Source organism: Rhipicephalus sanguineus, chromosome 1 (assembly GCF_013339695.2).
Source record: "Rhipicephalus sanguineus isolate Rsan-2018 chromosome 1, BIME_Rsan_1.4, whole genome shotgun sequence".
Classification (NCBI taxonomy): domain Eukaryota; kingdom Metazoa; phylum Arthropoda; class Arachnida; order Ixodida; family Ixodidae; genus Rhipicephalus; species Rhipicephalus sanguineus.
This window is the reverse complement of record NC_051176.1, coordinates 225,268,616-225,289,817: the sequence shown is the minus strand read 5'-3', so window position 1 is coordinate 225,289,817 and position 21,202 is coordinate 225,268,616.

Below are 21,202 nucleotides of genomic sequence, written 5' to 3'. Positions count from 1 at the left end.
CAAAAAAACATGATCTATGGTTTCTGGCAATTTGCAAATTAAACAATGAGTATCCCATGGCAAAAAGCAACCCCTTTTCTCCAAAAAAGATTTAACAGGCAACGTTCCGGTATGCAGTTTAAAGAAAAAGCTCTTTGTTCCCGGCTGCACACGCATTTTTTTTACTCTCTTTAAAACATTGCTACCTGGACCTCCGCTGCACAAGGACCTGTACAACGGCACTAGAAAGACAATGTCGCATAAGGCAAAATAATGTTCTTTTCGTTTTACACTCCAAAGGTAGTTTCTTGAAAATCTTACAGAAAGAAACCTGCAAAAGCCACGCTCTTTCTGGAAACTGTTCTACAAAAAAAGAAAAGAAAAAAAAAACACTATATGAATGTCATGTAGTGGAAGGAGTCTCCTTAACGCACGTGTGGCAGAAGTGTAGAATCGCGCCAGGCGCCAACACATGTGAATTGCGCAACGAATGGGTGTTTCAAAGGCCCACCCATTACAAAGCGCTCAGACATATTTAATCGTCATCATAAGCAAAAGCATCAACAAAGTGAACAGCTGCGTAGGATGATCGCGTGTTGCCTTAGAGGAGGCGCTGGTTGCCTTACGGACGCGTATTGGGCCCTTCATTGATTCGAAAAAGGAATAATTATGGCGTAGTGGGCACTTACTTGCAGTAGGCATTCTAGGATACTTTGAAACGGCCAATGTTACGCGCACAGTCGTTCATTTCATTGCGGCACGGTTGAGGCATCCAAAGATTGGTGGTTTTCAGCGAAAACTAGAAGTAGAGGGTCTATTATGCCTATACGAATTTGAAAAGTCGGCCGTAAAAGACTATTTCAGTGCAAAACAAGACCTAGAAGTCGCCGGCTGTAAAGCCCGCCCACCGCCGGCGACCGCCATTTTCCTATGGCGCGTGTGACGTCACGTGCAGCACGGAACGGAGCTAGAGTACACTGTAACGGAGCTAGAGTGTAACGGAGCCGTCGTCTTCTACGAAAGTTTCAGCCGCTGCAAATCGTTCACTTTCAGTGCCAAGCTGAAGAAAGCTCAAATATCTCGATATCACGTGCAGCTGACCACGGAACAATATCGTTCGCCGCAATGCAGAGGCTTGTACTGCTTGTACAGCTAGCTGCTTGTTACGTCACGGCTCGCGAGTGCACCAGTGTTGCCTGACTCTCGAGCCGATCGCGTGTTTATAAAAATATTCGATTATAAATTAAGTGCTCGACCAAATGCGCTAAAATTTCGCCAGCTTATTTGTGAATGCACAAGGATTAATCCACATAACACAGATTATGATGGAAAATTGGGTGTCATGGCCCCTTAAGCTATCGCGTCTACTCTTGAAGGCGAAGCTCAAGCGTCCTACAAATAATTTTTTTTTTAACTTCGCGCCTTTCTAATCTACTGTGACATTAGGAAGTGGGTATATACGCACTCGGAATGTGAAGCGTGTCTTTCGTGTTTTTTCTATGAAGATGCGTTTCAAGGACAGTGGACTTTTGACCATGCCGACAGCGTCTTGCTGCACGCAACTTAGACAGTTTAACATGCCTGCCGATCAAACATTTTTATTCAAGTACATTTAATTATTCAAGAGGGATATTAACCAGAAATTACAAAATATGTCCGTCAAATCACGACGCCACGTACTCTGCGTTCAGGAGGACCTCAAGGGTAAGACCAAAACAGGCTGTGACGGCGTTGTCCTGCCGAGAGCGTGATCTCGCTAAGCAACGGCGAAATGTCTGCATCAGCAGGACTGCTTAGTCACATCCACTGGCGAATAGAAACACCGCACCACCACACTTTCCCAAACCGCTAGCGTCTGCAGCCTTCTCAACGTCATAGGCGCCACCATGGAAACCGATTTCGAGGACCAGCTGGACCGGTGCTTTGCCATCATGCGCAACGCCTCCAGAGACGACGAACTCAACATTGTCGGCCGCTTGACACTCCTCGGGGTGATTGAACTGCGCGCAGCAGCACGGTCTCGCAGGGTGACCAAGACTTCAACGAGTAACAGCTACGCAAATAACTCTCGTCGATTGAGCCCACCTTGCCAGCGCGTACGCAGCAGGTGAAACAGGAAGACGCCGGAGTCGCGCTGCACAGCAACGAAGCGTTGAAGATATCTCCTGCCGCCATGACTCGGTAGAGTAGGAGCACACCTTGATGCGAGACGAGCAGCAGAGCAGCAGCGGGGACAGCGAGGGCCGGCTTCGGCGCGGTGGACAAGAGGCCACTGAACGCGCCATTCGGCATTATGTACGCCGCGGCGGCAACTGCGTTGAGCGTCTTGGGCGTAATGCAGGGCCCCGCAAAGTCCGGCGCGGGCGCCACGTCAACGTGTTCGATGCGTTTCGAGCTCATCATGGTGGTCATCGCGCGTGCCAACGTAACGTGCATCCAGCAGGTGCATCTTCCTAAGTAGCCGCGATCGCGATGTCGCTGCGACTGTTGCCCAATGAGGTTATATGCTCAAACTAGAGCTACCTTTAAATACTCTACACAAACTTCTGGAGTGCATGCACGCAGCTCGAAAATGCTGCAGCTGCTTGCTGCAATGTTTTGCCGAACGTAGCGGCCACTGCAGAGCGCAGTAAAAGTTCACCGTGCTTACTGATTGCGCATTGTTTGATTAGTGTTTAACTGTTTTGTGGCATCCTTTGCGAGGACATCACAACACCTAAGTATGTCATGTCTACACCAGGACGTAAAGATGTCGACGGGTATAAAATAGCAACATAATTGCTACCGGCTTTTGCTCATGACTGGTGCTGCATGTAATGCATATGTTTTCGCCTCATTCGGGAACGATTCAAAAGAAGGCTCGTATGTTGACGTACACCAATATTGAATTTTCTACAGTGTTACCTGCTGGGGCAGCTCACGGCAGCAGTTCCACATCGCATTCCCCACTCTGTGCATATGCTGGTCAGCTGTAGCTAATAGATATGGAATGAACCACGACCTCGATTCATTTTGACCCCTTCCATTAACTTTAACGTGCCCGTAAATTTATGAGCAGGTGCATTTTTCGCGTTTCTCCCCCATCAAAACGCAGATACCGAGTCGGGAATCGAACCTGCCACCTCGAGCTCAGCAGGGCAACGCCATATCCATGGCTATCGGGACACACCACGACAGGTGCCGTCGCGAAAAGAATTCAAGACGCCCTTAACGGGTAGCATGAAGCATGGAACCAAGAGGTCGGCTGCGGTGGTCTCACAGTGCACCTCACTCGTGGTCATAGGTCGGCAAACTCACTCATGAGTCGACTCACTCACACTCACTCAGACTCAGATGGAGCTGTGAGTCTGAGTGAGTCCAGGTGAGTAATATTTAGGTGAGTGTGGCCTGCGTGAGTCCGGTTGAAGAAAATTTGCGTGAGTCTGAGTCCGAGTGAGTCCGCTTGAGGAAAATATTGGTGAGTGCGAGTCCGAGTGAGCCCTAGATGCAAAATATATTTCATGAGTGAATCTGAGTGAGCTCCACCTTTAATTGCCGACCTATGATCCAATCCACTCAGCTATCTGCCTTATTATCAGCCTTATATCGGCTCAGGTTTATACTCAGATCTATTCCCACACACCTCAACGCACTAGCGTTCATGCACCACCTCAATGTTTATTGATCAGAGGCGTGAGTGAGGGCGGGGGGGGGGGGGGGGGGGGGAGGTGCTATGAACTCCCAACTCTTTCACGGGACTTTACGTCCTTGCTAGATTGAAACCCCTGAAATCTAGTATCTGAAGGTACAAGACCCAGAGGCGTATTGTAGAGCAGCCATTATTTGAGAGCGTCTGTCATAATCAAATCGTGGTTTTGGGACGTTAAACCCCAGATATTATTATTATTACCATTATTTGAGATATTGGCATTCAAGAGCATTTACACCATGATCGGAATAGCTCACTTGATGCCAGCGGACTCATGTCGACTCACTCAGGCGCACTCAGGCGCACTCAGGCTCACGTCAAGCCGTGAGTCTGAGTCTGAGTGAGTCCGGCTGATCAAAATGTTGGTGAGTTTTAGTCCGAGTGAGTATGGTTGAGAAAAAGTTTAGTAAGTCTGAGTCTGAGTGAGATCGACTGAGGAAAATTTCGGTGAACCTGAGTGCGAGTGAGCTCTCACAGCAAAATATATTTCTTGTGCAAGTCTGAGTGAGTTCCAAAACTTTTGCCGACCTCTGCTCGTGGTGCATGCATCTGCTAACGGGAAGGCACGCTCACGTCAGGAATTGTCAAATGCATCATTGAAAGCACTGACTAAAAATAATCAATAAGTCAACAATTTATTAAACGTACCCAAGAACAACCACATAACGCGTCTGAGTGTTGGCGCACGCATAAAGTGCGTGTGTGCGTGTGTGCGTGTGTGTGTGTGTAAAGAAAAAACATTCTACGGGAGAATACAAGTAAAGAAACTATAATAAGGGTTTATTGAATACCTAATGTACTTCGAAACACTTAAGAGACAAACAAAACTGGGATGACAATAATACCAAAATACAGATGCGTAGACACATACAAATATAAAAACTGCAGGAAGGGCAAAAAATAAATAGAGAGAGAGAACAGAAACAAGCCTACAGAATTTTTTTTTGCAAGACTTCGGTGACGAGAACCTTGAATGAAACAAATCTGCCACATAGGGACACGTCGGAAAGACTAGGAATAGGACTCTGGTATTACCATTACACGCAGGCCATTGGAATAGGGCTATGGCCACTGAAAGGAATAATATTTTTTTTGCCGAAACCGGAACGTTATGTTTGCTTTTTTTACGCCCAGAACGTATAAGTGGAAAGAAAAAAAAAACGATTGTTAATTCATACCGCAGTTACTTCTTCTGATGTTGTTCATCCATACACTGCCTGAACTTGTGTGCTACCTCACTTGTAAATGCACGCGACGGTCATTTTTGTAGAGGGCAGCACCATTAGCGCGGTTTTCAATGCGGTGTGTTATGAGGACGGAGGTTTGGCAAGTAGTTTTCATCATCATCATATAATTCAATAGGGCTAGTTGGTGCGTTCTGCTAACCATATTTATTTATTTATTTATTTATTTATTTATTTATTTATTTATTTAGATACTGTGATCTGGCACCACATCATAGCGGGGTAGACATACGTAAAAGATACTAGCATATAAGCTCATACAAATTCATAACAATGGTATAGATATTTCAAATATTGGTAAAATATTCTGAAAACGTTGGTAAAGAATACATACAAATTTAGAAATACACACAAATTCGTAACTTCTTCAGATATTTTTCAAAGATTGCTAAGGATATGTGTATAGTTTGTGGGGGCAAAAAATACACATAACAATGACGAGCACACGTATGCTTCGTGTGTGTATGTGTCTTTACTTTCCTTATGTTTATTTTACACCCACAAACTATGTTGAACAGGCATTTATGTTAGCCAAACGTTCGTGAGAACGCGCACTACACGTAAGAGCAGTGCCGTGTCTTTTTTTTCAGCCTTTTCGTGCAGCGCATAGCATCATACTGCTTGTGTATTGCTATTTTCGTGCAATTATTATTGCTCTGCACAAATCAGCACCAATTAGTACAAAGTAATTTGACTGATAGCTTTTTTTTTTCAGAGTTGAGTCAGTCCTACCTGGAGTGCTACGCATGATGGCCCGAATTTGGCGAAACTCGGAATCTCGACGAGCTCTGGCGACACCCCCTTTTGAACGAACTAAAGTACGAAAAGGTCAAATCCAGCCCTCAGCGCGTGCCGCGTTCTACTGGTTACGATGGAACGCGGCGTCACGTCAAGGGCGGTCGACAGAGGTGGGTGGCGTCTTCAAACCAGCGGCATCTTCTTTCACTTGTTTGTAGTTCACTGAGTGCAGTAGTGCACCCATGCAAGAAAAGTGTCAGAAATTTTTAGCAGTGATATTTTTTAGAGGTACGGACCGTTTAAATTCATTTTAAGCGTTTAATGCTTGCACTAAATATTCTTTTTAGTGCACTAAATACTACCGTAGCCTCCGGCTACGGTAAGAAGAGGACGAAGAGAGCGCGAGAGGGCCGAGCAACGCGCTAGTCACCCACTACTCGGCCAATCCCTTGCATCGGGTATGAGCCATGCAATTATTACCGCACAGTAATAATTAGTACCGTAGCCTCCGAGGTTGGCGCCGGCCGAACGCCTTTCAAGAGCGCGGCGGCCGGACCTAATCGCCGAGGCCACCGCCGAGGCCACCTCGGCCAATCCCTTGCATCGGGTATGAGCCATGCAATTATTACCGCACGGTATTAGTACCGTAGCCTCCGAGGTTGGCGCCGGCCGAACGCCTTTCAAGAGCGCGCGGCCGGACCTAACCGCAGAGGCTGATCATGATCATGATCATGATCAGCCTCTACCTTGTTGTTGTTTTCTTCTGAACATGGCTCATACCCAATGCAAGGAATTGGCCGAGTAGTGGGTGACTAGCGCGTTGCTCGGCCCTCGCGCGCTCTCTTCATCTTCTTCTTCATCTTCTGCTCGCCCCCAGAACATGTGCGACAAGCTGATCAGGTATTTAGCTAGGCGCTAGACCTAGATAATTAAAACAAGACATGCTACAACCTAACTAATTAAGCCATATCATGCTAAGGGCGAGCTTATTAAATCACTTCTTGCTAAGAACATGCCAATTAGTAGCATACTAATTAAGACATTGCTAATGAAGCCGTGTCATGCTAAGGTTGAGCTGATTAAGATCACGCTAATTAAGGCACGCTAATCCCGATCAAACTAATCAAGACCTTGTTAACTGAGATCGTGCTAATTTACGCCATGCTGATTAGCTCCATATTAATTACGATCTTGCTAATTAAGCCTAGGTTAATTAGAGTCATTGTAGCTAAAACCATATTAATTCAGACAAACCTCTTCATTAACATGTTAATTAGAATTTACTAATTAAGACCAAGCTGCTTAAAACCATGAAAATTGATACCGAGCTGATGCGGTCGTCACTCCGAAGCAGACTGAGTAGACCGAGAAGACTGAGTTGACGTTGAGCTACGTAAAAAGCTGGAAGAAGCTGGTAATTAGCGTCCACTGCATGAAACGCTTGACAGTCGCACTGGCACTATGACAGTCACGAGTTGAACTGGAGTCTTCTCAGAATCAACGAGTTTGAAGCCGAGCTCGCGTGCCAAGTAGTTTGACTGACAGGCGCCCACGGCAAGGCTCGGGCCCGCCCACCGCGTTTGCTCTTGCCGAGGCGCAGTACCCACGCCAAAACGCCAGCGAGCGGCACAATTCAGCTATGAGCTGCGACGTAACTTCATAGTATTTGACGTAACCTAAAATCGACGCAATGTTCGATTGAAGTCAAACAAGCTGTACGAGAGGGCTGCATGTGCGCCCTTGTTGCCTTGGAGTCGGAATTTCCATGCTCCGGGTGGAACGAAATAACTTGCCCGACAGATGATAACCACCCTCGAACACGCCTGTGGGAGGCGCGATGTTCAGTTGGCAAAGAGATAGTGCGACAATCACACTGGAGTTGCTGCACTCTTGAAATGTTGGCTGAGTGGCAGCACTGATGTGCTCGCACGTGCTGTTCCTTTGAAAACCGCCGCAAAAGCCGCACATGCGTTTCACGACATGGGGTGCTATGCAGGATGGCCCGAGTTTGGCGAAACTCGGGATCTTTCCGAGGTCTGGCGACACCCCCTTTTGAACGAGCTAACAGTACGAGAAGGTGAAATCCATCCTTCAGCGCGCACTCCGTTCCATTGGTTATACGATGTAACGCGGCGTCACGTCAAGGGCGGTCGAGAAGGTTGGGTGGTATCTTCAAACTAGAGGCACCGTCTTTCATTGCTTCTCGTTCCACTGAGTGCAGAAGTGCACCCATGCAAGAAAAGTGGAAGAAAGTTGTACTAACTATATTTTTCATGTGTGCGCGGGCTGTTTGAATCTATTTTCAAGCGTTTAACGTCTGCACTAAGTATCCTTTAGAATAATCAGCACTGTGGCCTCTGAGATTAGTTCTGACCGAGCGCCTTACAACACCGCGGCTGGAGCTAATCGCTGAGGTCACGTGTATAATCACCATGGTCGGCCTGCAAATTTTAGAGCGTTGCTCAGCCGGCGCGCGCCCTCTTCGTCCTCCTATTAATCGTCTGCTCGCTTCCCGAGCAGGTGCGCCCGGCTGATTAGCTAACTGGCTGGACGGCATACTTAGCTAAGTCAAGACATGCTATGACGAAGCTGACTAAGCCAAATCATGCTAAGGCCGAGCTAATTAGGCCACGTCTTACTAAGACTATGCTAATGAAGCCGTGTAAAGCTAAGAACAAACTAAGATCATGTTAATTAACACGACGCTAATTAAAAGCGTGTAATTAAAACCAAGATAATCAGGACCTTACCCTCCGATATCGTGTTATTTAGGTTAGTGCTAATTTGGATTATACTAATTACCTCTGTACTATTCAGGACCTTGCGAATTAAACCTGAGTAATTTATGTCGTGGTAATTAAAACATTAACAATCAAAACTGGACTATTCATTATCATGTTAGTTAAGATCCAGCTAATTAGGACCATGCTAATTAACACGACGCTGATTAGGAGCACGCCAATTCAAACCAAGCTAATTAGGAACTTCCTCACCATGTACGCGGTAATTAGGGTCACACTAATTAGCATTATCTTAAGTACATTCGTGCTAATTAGTACCTTGGTAATGGAATATGAGAAATTAGTCATGTTAATAAATATTTCCAATTAAGACATAACTATTCACTGCCATGTTAATTAAGGCCTAACTAATCAATAGTACCAATATTGAAACCGAACTGACACGGTCATTACTCCGAAGCAGACCAAGCATACTGAGTAGACGAGCCACGTAATAAGCTGGAAGAATCTAGGTGACCACAAGTTCCTCCAATGGCCCCAGCCTTGCAAAAGTAGTGCAAGCTGACCAAATTATTTTATATGCAAAGAGGCTGCTGAGTAGCGTCCACTGCATGAAACACCTGACAGGCACACCGGCACTATGACAGTCACGAGTTGAACTTGGGCCTTTTCAGAATCAACGAGTTTGTACCCGAGTTCGCACGTCAATCAATTTGATTGACAGACGCCCGCGGCGAAGATCGGGTTCGCCCACCGCGTTTGTTCTTTCCGAGGAGCAGTGCTGATGGCGCAACGCCAGCGAGCGGCACGATTCATCTATGAGCGTAATCGCACAGACTATGCACACACGCACGAAGAACTAAAGGTTATACCATCACGTGGCTACGATGTCTCGCATTCAATTTCACCGCGCTCACGACGTACCACTCACAGCCACGAAGCAAGCGCCCCTGGTGGGATTTGCGGCGAGAGATGTTATTATTTACTTGTTTGTGGAGACATTGTTTCTACCGATTCGTTACTACAGAAAAATCTTCAGACGTGTAATGTAAGTATAGCAGTAACCTGTCCATTTATTTATCTGTAACATTCCAGAGAAGCGAAACGAGCTGCACCAGAGTGCTGCGTGTGCGCCCTTGTTGCCTTCGAGAGGGGAAATTTCCATGCTGCAGGTGGAACGAAAGAATTTTCTGAAAGAGGACAAACGCCCACGAACACGCCCATGGGAGGCGCCATGATCAGTTGGCAAAAAGATAGCGCGACAATCACACTGACGTCGCTGCACTGTCAAAATATTGACTGAGTGGCGGCGCTGACGGGTTCGCACGCGGCGTTCCTTTGAAAACCGCCGCAAATGCCGCATATGCGTTTGTCACGCCATGCTCGTTCTTGTAGCCGTTTTTATCAACGCTGCTATCGCGTGCTCCGTACTCTTCCTGTCATGACCGCCGTAATGCGAGCTCGGAGCAAGCTCGTGTGCCCGAGAAGCTCGGGTCATCCTGCATAGCACCCATGCGCGTTTTTGTAGCCGTTTTTCACAACGCTGCACTTTCGCGCGCTCCGCACTGTCTTCCTGTCATCCTGTCATGATCGCCGTAGTGCGAGCTCGGAGCAGACTCGTGTTCTCGAGAAGCTCGGGCCAACCTGCATAGCACTCCTGCCGTGGTATAGCTTAGCGGCTAAGATGTTCTCTGTTTAGCTCACGGGTGTCAGTTCGATTGCCGGTCACGGCCGCCACAATTCGACGGGGTTGAAGTGCAAGAACCTTGTGTACACTTAGATTTGTCAAGGAACCCCAGATGGTCATATTTAATCCAGAGTACCCCACTGCGGCGTGCCTCACAATCATGTCGTAGTTCTGGCAGGTAAAATTCCAGAATATACGTTTTTAAAATCTGGAACAACCATTTTCGAGAAGACTATTGAAAACTGGGGCGTTGAGCAAGATAGAAAAGCAGGCGATTAGGCGCAAGTAATTCAGCCATGAATCAATTTTTATTGCGATAGCAATTACATGGACTCCCTTGACGGGTTTTTGCCGTCGCCGTCATGTTCAGTATAAAGTCCAAATCGATAACATCGCCTCGCACATAATTTGTTTTAGCCGCGGGTAAAAGCGCGCGAGCGGGGGCGACGAACGCGGCTGAAGCAGAGATGAAACGAGCCGGCCATTTCCGTCGCACGGAGGGCGCATGCGGTAGCATCCCCCACGTGCGAGGTCTGCCGTCGATTGCTCCTCAAGCAGAGAGGAAACGACCCGCCCGCCTTTCTTCGGGCAAAGGGGACACCGAGGGAGGGGGAGGGTGCGTCGCTCGAGCAGCAAGTGTGAACTTTGATCATAGGGGCGCGGTACCGAGCACTGGCGCGCGCGCTATCTCGGCAGACATCACCAAACGGCTCGTACGTACACCCTTCTACGTGCTGTGCTCTCACCGTTTCGCGTTGAGACAACAGACTGCACGAAAACCGCTTCTCTCCCTGGAGTGGCCGTATACCCTTACACCAGCGTTTTACCGTGGAGCTGTTAAAGCCGAGCTCGAACGGGCGAAGTATCGTCCAGCAGACAAGTTTAAACTGCTCGAAAAAAGACAACACCTCAGAACATAGAAACACGCACACACACGAAGCGCAGAAGTATGGCATGTTGTGGGGCTAGTTGGTTCATAGATTCAGCAGACAATTTCAAACTGCGCGAAGAATACAACACGTTAAGAACTTAGAAACACGCACATGCACTTCGTGTGTGCGCGTTTCTATGGTCGTCTTCGCACGGTTGAAACTTGTCTGCTGAATCTATGAACCACCTAGACCAACAACACGCCATACTGAAATATCGTTGGCAGCCTAGTGAAGGAGGGTGAGGAGGAAGGAAGAGAGCGAAGCATAGCATAGTCATGTATATTGTTATAGTATGCCACAGTCATGTCATGTTATAGTATAACAAGCGGTGGGAAAGGGAAGTGAGGGTGAGGAGAGGGAAAGGAGGAGGGACAGTATAGCACAGTAGAGCGGAGGCGAGTGGAGGAGGGAGGCCACTTGGAGGTTGGAGACATGGAGGTGGTCAGACGAAGAGGAGGTTCCTTCAGTGCTAAACCCTGCCCATGTTCGCCTAGCTTTGCATCAATTCGCATTTCATCGCTGAGGCTTCCCCTCGGCTCCACTGTACATTGTCCTTTACGACGTTAAGTCAGTTAAAGCCACGCACAGATTGTAGAGTTACGCGAGATCGGATCCAAAAGAGTTTAGCCTTACTTCGCATAACATTGCAATTTGTTGCTGTCGCATTCACTGCTTCGCCCTTGCGGCGAAACTGCGATTTTTAACAACTCTCTTATTTACCCATCTGGTACTAATAAAATAAAATGTGCTTCTTCTTTTTCGTCACGGCCGCACCAAAAACAATGTCTTCGTTCGTCAGACATGGTGAGAATATTTTCGCTGCAATGTTTCAGTAATGTTGAAATTCGCTTCACGAACACACTGCCCCAGATTAACGACGGAGTACTCAAGCAAACAAAGGCACGCAACTCTTTGAATCTTTATAAGTCTGGTGCACGACGCTAGCAGTTTCTCACACAGCACCGACATTTTGAAGTGAGCTTCGCATTGAAAAGGAAGTAGAAGCTTCGTGTACGCGCGAAATGTCGTTTGCCTTTTGAAGAGTACGCTGCATTGGAAAGAGACACAGTCACATCAAGAACTTTAAATCGATCAACAACTGGAGAATCTTACTTTATCTTCGAACCGCTGCTGAGGGCATCCTCCGGCAAGCGTTGATTGAATATCCTTATCCTTGTGTCGTATCTTAATTTTTTCTTCATTCGTAATATTTCACCTCGTTCGTATATAACGCTCCTTTGGGGTTGAGTACATCGCTTGCATGAGCGACGAGCGTGCAGAGCACATATTGACACAACGCAGCGTGGCCACATCGATCACAGTGAGCCCTTACCCGGGACGACTTCGGCAGGACCTTTGATGTCCATGAATGCGGCGCGACAGCCGAAGTCGAGCGCTGTGGTTTCAGTTTTGTCCCTTGATTACCGCCATGCGCTTTGGGGTTGTCGACACTATCTGACCATTTACGGTTAGAATCGCGTATGTCCCCTGCCCGCACGACGACAGTGTTTATTGCTGACTAATTTACCAATCAGGAAAATCACTGCCAAGCAAGATCGAAAGAACTTTGGAATGAATGGTGTTTCGCTCCTTAATATGCAGCGCGGTAACAATGCATGCAATCGAAAAGGAAATGTTTCTCGGATTAGTGAGAATAGACACGTGCAAAAATTTATCACGCGAAGAATTGCGCGGCGTTTTTTCAGTGTCACCGCATGGCGTCATTTGTAAAACCGTTATTTATAGGGTCTCGGCGAAGCGCTCGTAAAAATATGCCTGTAATTTCCTCGCTGCACAAGTTCTCAGCTGCATAAGTAACGCTCACTTCAATTACACTGCATGATTGCCTATAACACATGTCCCGCAACAGAAAAAGTGTATAGAGCTCGAGCCCTATCTTCAGTCTCTAAGCTGCTGAGCAATATTTTGTAACGACGGGTCAACCGACTGATTGACCATCGGTAGGATAGTTTTATGCGAGGACGCGCTTTGTAATCTGTGTAAAGGATATCGCAGTTACAGAAGCATACCATTTTGCTTTTCGTGTTTCCTTGGTATCGTAGTGAACTTGTAACTGCTCGTCATAAAGCGCATTCCTCATGAGAGACGGTCTAACATACAAGTGAATGAGTTAAAGTTTTATTGAAGATGCCCGTTGATATTGGGCGGGGTGGGACCACAAGCACACCCCCCCCCCTATGTGATGGCCTCGAGCCCATGGACACAGGCGGCTCGGCATGCCGGACGGCCCACAAATACACAAGAAAAAAAAAGACAAAACGATTCCAGTTGTCATGGTCACAGTTGTAAGCCGTTTCGAGCTTCAATATCAACGTGTAAAAATAAGCTGGCTAAAAATTATGAACTAATCTGGAACAATATAACATCCACTTTCAGTTCGCCTTCTATTATAGTTCGCTTATACATAGATCGCGCTTCGTTTCCCCGAAAAATCGCACCGTCGGTGTAGAAGCAAAACATGGCCGGTGCGGAGCCAAGGGCCGCCGCCACCGAACACGCTGCCCGGGCAGTGCCCCGCGAAGAGAGATGCACGATATCGCCTCCGGAGGCCTCGAATAGCCACGACATAATCCTTCAGCCCGCAGCTGGGTTTTGCGGAGAGCCTAGGAAACGAGAGAATAAATAAGGAAGAACAAAAACTCTGTTCACGGGCGTTCGCCTCGTTAGGCAAAGGCAGCGAGCACCATACGCGAGCCGGGGTGGTTCGCCCAGCCGCTCTACCTACACGGGAGGCTGCTGTCGTCGTCTGCGGCCAGATTAGGCATGCAGCGCAGACACCGCTTAGAAGTCGGCCGCCGGCCATCGGCACGTGGCCGAGGGGGCCAAGCTGGTCGCCCCTTTCGAAGACGACCCCAAACTGCTGCAGCGGAGAACCCTGCGCGGCGGGGTCGCAACCGTGACCCCAGGCGCACGCGCGCGAGCCCGGCTCGTGCCGAGCGCGTGCCGCCCCATCCTCGCTGCGCTTGTGATGCGCCATTTCCAGGGGCTTCCGGCGCCGGCCGGTGGACGGGGGAGACGGGCTACTTTTAGGCCCGCTTCTTGTACCCCCGGTGAAGGGGCGCGTATATTTATTTCGTCGTATATACCAGGGGGTGCACCGCTTTCTTTTCTTTTCTTGCCTCGTCTCTTTCGCCGTGGCTTGTCTCGACTCACCAGGCTTGTCCCCGCCTTTTGATTCGGCTGCTACTGGCGGCAGCGAGAGAAGAGGACGCCCGCACAACGTTCCTGGGCCTTTTATTTATTTCGCCCGCGCCGTTTTTCGATGGAACCTTGGGTTTCGGTTCCGCGCTCCCGAGCGCGTTTTCTGTCTCTCTCTGCTGCTCCGGATCGCCCGAGGATCTCCTCTCCGTGGGCAATAGTGGGCGCGGGGCCCCGGCCTTGGGTCGCGCCAAGCTGTTGGCGCCGCGCCTACCCCCACTTCCAACTTGCGAGCACAGCTCATGTTCGGCGTCGGCACATGGGCGGGCAGCCATTGGCGCGCTTCCGCCCCTCCGACACTGCCGGTTGTTGCACTGCTGCTCGATGCAGCAATGGTACAGCCGGGAGGAATACTTAATGCGCCACCTGACGTCACTTCCGTGCCAGCTGCAAACCGTGATCTCAAAGTTCAACCCTTTATTTCAGCCTCCGCAGTTGCGCTTGAAGGCCCGAAAGCTTGAGCATTCCATCTGGCACTGCATTTGCCATCCAGATTTTGTGCCGCCGGAAGAGCGTCCGCCGAGGCGAGCAGCCCCGGCGTTTGCGAAAGAAAATTGCAAAGTCGGTCTTGAAATTCTTTCGAGCATTTCAGCCCCACATGTATGTAGGTCTTAATTTGTCGAGTAGAAAACGAAAAAAAAGAAAGAATAAGGGAGGGGGTGGCTATAAGAACAGGAGGAAGTTCTAACCTTGAGTTGTAAGAGGAGCTTACACGCCAATTTCACGTGGCTCACACAACGATATGTCTTCACTGATTCTTTAAAGGAGTCAATGAGGTATTTAAACAAGTAGAACAGGACTGTACCATGTTTCAGGTTTAGATATGTCTGCGCTCTAGGGCAACTGAACTCGAAGGAAGGTAGCAAGAGGTCGGCGAAAACCATTTGATTTTACGCGAATGCCTGACGGCAAGAGCATATAAAGAAATGCAACAATATCAGTGAAACACGGTGGGGAATAAATCATCAGGCCTGGCTGCGGCTTCTCTCTGCGAGACTGTCGCGGGGAGGAAGAACATCTGGAGCGCGAGCCTCCCTCGTCCAGGCGCGCTAGACTGGGACGCGACGTCGCTTCCCTGAATGTCCGGCTCAAAACCTGGCTCAGGCCGAGATGATAAATCACCCTCGATGCGTTGACTACATTAGAGCGCGGACGAATGACAGTTAGACGAGCGCTGTCGGAGGCGACGATTCTGGCTTTCCGGAAGTGGCGCCGGAAGTGGCACCTCCAGCATTAAAGCTCTCGTCCCGTACCTTCCTTTCTGTTTTTGGAGAAGCAGCACTCAGCGTGCTCGCGGTACACAGAGTGTGTGTGCGTGTGTGGTGGGTGGGGGTGGGGGGAGCTTCTTACACAAATGCTTGGCTACGGCAGGAGGACGGAGGGCCGAGTTGCACAGGAGGCAGAAAGAGGGAAAAAAATGGATATGCAGCACCTTTTTATTCATTTGTTTGTTTGTTTTTTTCTTCTAAATGCTTCAGTCTGCCAACAGCTTCGACTGCTGACGTGTGGCACACGTTATAGCCGTTGATGGCACCAGCGGGAGCACGCGCGAACAAAAACAAAATAATGGCACGTGAAGCACGTACAAAACTGAACGCAGGGGGCTTGTGTTCAGCGCTTATTGTTATTATTATTATTTTGTTTAATTCGAATTATTCTTTGGGAACCACCTCTACACAGGGTCTCACCGCGCAACCTCGTTAGATCTCGCTAGATTTTCGGTTCACCGTAAAAAAAATAATAAACCTTACACTAGAATCGGTATATACGTAGCCCCATATGAACTACATCCATAAGTGTGCTGATTGCTGACTCAGTTCTGTGCACTGCTACGCGGTAAAATAACACGCCGTACCACAATATCCTCATCGCAACTAATATACGTGATAGGGAACGCAATCGCTTTAATAACTTCACTGCTAAAATTACTTCTGTACACCACATATGTTCGTGCTCGGCTAGAGTACGCAGAGTTGGTTTGGGATCCACAACAATTCATAATAACTGACGCAACTGAAGCAGTACAAAATTTTTCTGTCTGTTTTAATACCATCAAACTATCATCGTACAGTAAGCTTAACAGAAACGAAAGCAATTCTGAACATCGCATTACTAGCTGTTTGCATTACACTCTTTCATAAAATATACTACCATAATACCGCCCTCCGCTAGCTCTTAATTCACCTTCCATCATTCGCCGAGAAACTTACATAAAGTCTACGTATCATCCAGTAACATGGTTACGTGCTCACAGTCGTTCCTTCCCAAAACTTCTGTCGAATGGAATAGCCTACAGTTATCAATAGTGAGCATACGTGATCCAATGCTTTTTAAAATTGCTTTAGTTAACAGGATCTACTGCTGCAAGGTTCTTATATATTTTATTGCTGGTGTTTTGTGTCAGTGCAATCGTTTAAATTTTGTTATCATTGCACATTCCTACTGTATTCACTACATTAATTTTTAGATATTTATGCATTTTTGTATTTATCATTGCGCGTCTCTCATAATCAAATCATGGTTTTGGGAAGTTAAACCCCATCAATTATCATACCTATTTACCATTGAATTAGCACTTAGCTGTTTGTTTTCTTTTCTATTTTTCTTTCGAGAGTTTGCCCAACGGCATACATAGTTAAATATTCAGACTGAGGCCGGTTTCCGCTATATACATCAACAGTGTTTTAGGGTGGGGCCCATAGAGCCACAAATCATAATCCGGTGGTCTTGTTGGATGAAGGCCCACTGTTCTCAGGTAGCGCCGCCGTATCTGGTTCAGGCCGGGGCATGTCCACAACAGGTGTTTGACTGTAGCCGCGGACGCTTCAGTGGTACAGAATGGGCAAGTATCCCCAAATGGTCCATGCGGATGTGACCAGGCATATGTGACCGATGGAGTAAGTGCCGCCCCCATGAAGTCTCCGCAACACCACCTCCTCCTGGCGGGTAAGCCCGCCTGGGAGGTTTGAACCACACGGTGGAATTAAATCTCGTGTGGTGTGGCGGAGAATCTCCTTGCGGTGGAGGAACTCACCCGGGGATCACTCGGGAAAGGCGCTTCTAGAGTATGCGTGGCAGCTCACTGTGGGTGGCGGTGTCAGCTTGTATGTGAGCAGAAATTGTGTCCCGTGGTATCCACTGTATCCTTATTTGGCCAGGCATCTGTGCAGTTATGCGCTGTATGTCGCCTGCGAAAGTGTGCGCGTTATATACCTTGCGGAGTTCCTTTATGGCTGATGTAGAGTCGGTGCGTATTGTAGTAAAGGATGACGACGATGCACAAGCCGCGCTCACCAACTTTGTTGCGTCTCGTATGGCCAGAAGTTCAACACTGACCGATGGAACCGGAGCTCTCAGGAGGTACAATCGATTGACACACAGGTTTTGGTGCCCCGGCACCACGATTGACGTAACCACCTGCGTGTCCGTGCAGCTCACATCAGTATAGGCCACCAGTGAGCCTGTCGGAAGTGCGGCATCTGCTTCTTCAATGTGGCGCAGGAATGTAGTCGTTGGACGAGGGGCTGGATTTCGGAGGCGGCCGATAGGTTTGTTATCCGTTAGTTGCCGGTGATCCCACGGTGGAAGGCTTACTATTGAAGGTGGCGAGACAGACACCGGATCGCATATATATGCCGCTAAGTCAGCAGCAGGTGGTAGAAATGACGGCTTGAGTTCCCTTGCTTGCCGGCGTTGATAAATCAACTCGTCGATGGTGTTTAGTTGCGCCTCTTCCTGAAGTATCGGGATAGGTGTGCATCGTGGAAGCCCGGTAACGACGCGCATCGCTTCTCTGTTGATGCATTCTAAACGGGCCCAATCTCTCACTGTAAGGTGCTGAAATTGAGCCGAATAAATGAGACGAGGCTGCAGCACTGCTCGAACGGGCAATCTTCGTGCGGGCACCTCCAACCTTGGAGCTGATTCTTCGTATCAGATGGAGCACCTGGTGCGCTTGTTGCTTAATTTCGCGAATCCAAACTTTTGCAGAGCCATTTGCCGTAATGACAACGCCTAATATACGTAGCTGGGGAGCTGGCGTAAGAGGACGTATAGATAATATCAGCTAAATAGGCGTGTTTACAAGTCGTCGCCGGCCCCAGCTGTTGGCAACCGACATGTAGAGAGTCTTGTCTGTTGAGAGGGTCAATCATATATGCATCTGCACTACTCGTCGGCTGTGTTAAGGGCTTCTTGTAAGGCCGATTCCTGTCGTTGAAGGTCGTTGTGAACACTCCACACTGTGATATCGTCGGCGTATATGATGTAATACACGTCCGAAATCGCTGCCAGAGCCCATCCGAGGGGTAGCATTGCCAGGTTAAAGAGCAATGGTGCACTGTATGTGTACCTAGGGGTATTATGATTAAATAAATAAATAAATAAATAAATAAATAAATAAATAAATAAATAAATAAATAAATAAATAAATAAATAAATAAATAAATAAATAAATAAATAAGCGAGCCCCTGTATGCCTGCTTTCTATGGGATTATATTTTGGTACATCTACTTGGTCGATCTCTGACCACTAGTGTGCAGTTCAGTATTAAACTATCTACAGGATTGACCCACTTGTGTGGCCACGTCACATAATTGCCCTCGACCCGATAGAGTTATGTCCACATATGCGACCACACATCGACTGATGGTACAACAAGGTAACGCCAGAACTTCCGCCCCATCTATATCTCACTGAAATATTGCGCTATGGACGCTTGCACGCCACACATTGCTGTCACGCGCTACAGAGATTCCCGAAATGCTCCGCACAACGATGTTGTCAGAACAGGTTCAAAACCAAACCTACCTATCTTGAGTGCGTTACAGGGTTAGTACAAGCTAAAACCACGAGGAAATCGTCCACATATCTAAGAAATCTTAACGACTTGGCGTGGTTCAACGATAGTTGCTAAAACACGGTCAATAGAAGCCAGAAATATGCTACAAAAAACAGATACAACGCAGGAGCCAATGCATATGCCCTTTCTTTGAATAAACAAAACATTATTAAAAGAGAAAAAGGTGCTACGAAGGCAGAATTCCAAAGGTGTCATAAAGTTGCTAATGGATACGGCAGAAGTATCGATGAACGTTGTACCCCCCTGTTCCTCAATAGAGTCCTTTACACAGGATAAAATTTCATTATGGGGCACTGAATAAAAAAGGTCCTCAACGTCAATCGAAAAAAGATAACCGATGTCACTGCTGCTTTTCAAAAAACCCATGACGACACAAGAGTTTTTTGTTGCGAACGGATCTGCAAACGCTAACGTATTTAAATTTTTCAACAGGTAGTGACTCACTTGCAGCTGCCAAGTGCCATTTTCCTTCACAACTGACCTGCAAGGCATGTTAATTTCGTGCGTTTTTACATTAAAAAAAAAAGTCACAGTTTCGCCGCAAGGCCGAAGCAATGAATGCGATATCAAGAAAATAATGCTATATGAAGTGAGGCTCGCCAATGGATACTCTCAGTTTGAACAGCGCTCCTGTTGCAAAGGCGGCCGAAGCAGCGAAGGAAACTAGCGTGCTTCAAGTGTCGAGCTGTGACACTTGATAGTTCGCGCTCATCTTCTGTTTGTTCGTTTAGCGGCGTCCCTTGAGCTCGAGTGGCTTTCGTACGCTCCGTAAGATGAGCGCGGACATCACGGTGAAAGCGTGAAACATCCCTATTCCCCTCAGCACAAGAAAACCGCGCGAGCAGACAGCGGAAGGGCAAGGTTCTCCCTGCGCAAGTATAAGAAGAAGCGAGCGAGCTCGCCGACGACTTTTAAATGCGCCTGTCGCGCTCCTAACGCCATCTCGCTCGTAATGAAGAAACGCTTATAAGCGCAGCCGTCTCCGAGTCCGTCCAGCGGTAAAGGGTGTGTATATAACGCTCGCCGTTACCTATGTGGAGGAACTGCGTTTCGTGGCGTAGTGGCTATCGCCACTCGCTGCGGAGAGAGAGGTCCCTGGTTCGATTCCGCGCTCCGGAAGCATTTTTCTGAATTATTTTTCGTTGGGGCTTTTATATATACATACATACTTATACATATACGGTGCATGACGGCGGCGACGGCAAAATCCAGCCGAGACTGTCCATATAATTGCTATCGCAATAAAAGACGTCCAAGGTAGTACCTTTGCATTCGAAAACTGACTTTGCTAGACTGGCTAAATTAAGACTTTTGAACAATTCAATGGCACGACTTTTTACCTTTGACGCTTTGACAGTTGTAGGTAGAAAGTTCTTCGTAATCGCAGCACTGGCTTTGTCCAGGAAACTGGAGGTAGGCATGACAACAAAACCGGCTTCTTTGTCTGCCTGAAGAAGGGAAAGTTCATGCTCCTTGAAGAACGAGACGACTCCCCCCGTAGTTAACTTGGGACGGGCACTGCTACGGTTTCTCAAAAGCGAGTCCGCACCCTCAAGCAGGCACCGCTCGCGATTTTCCTCGTCAGTACTCCAGGAAATACTCCGGTTCAGAGCAAGCAGTTCATGGGCTGAGACCTTGGGAGCAACGCTGAACTTTGGTCCTTTTTTGAGCACCGAAGCAACATTCTCAGGAAGAGACACGTTCCCAACAACGATCAAAGTGTCCGGCTTTTGTGGTCGCTTGGCCTGGAGCTTGGGAAGCCGAACCAAGATGCACTGCCACCATTACTCCATTGTGTCATTCGCTGAGCGACGAAAGAACCCGCAGTTGTTCCTCAGCCAATATCCCCGGGGACCTCGAATAACACCAAAGCCGTAGCAGGTCATGGTATAGGCGTACTTGCCTCCAAAGTTCCGACTTTAGAATCTTGCATATGCGTTTAGCGTGGCCAAAAGAGGGATGAACAGGGCCAAAAAGCATGTTGACATCGTGGGGTATTAGTCCTTTTCTTAAGCAAAAGTCAATAAACCTAGAACGGCAAGAAGCAAAAGCGATCAAGCGCACATATACAGTCCTGAGCCTGCGTTGAATGATGTTGTGCCGTGGGCACTG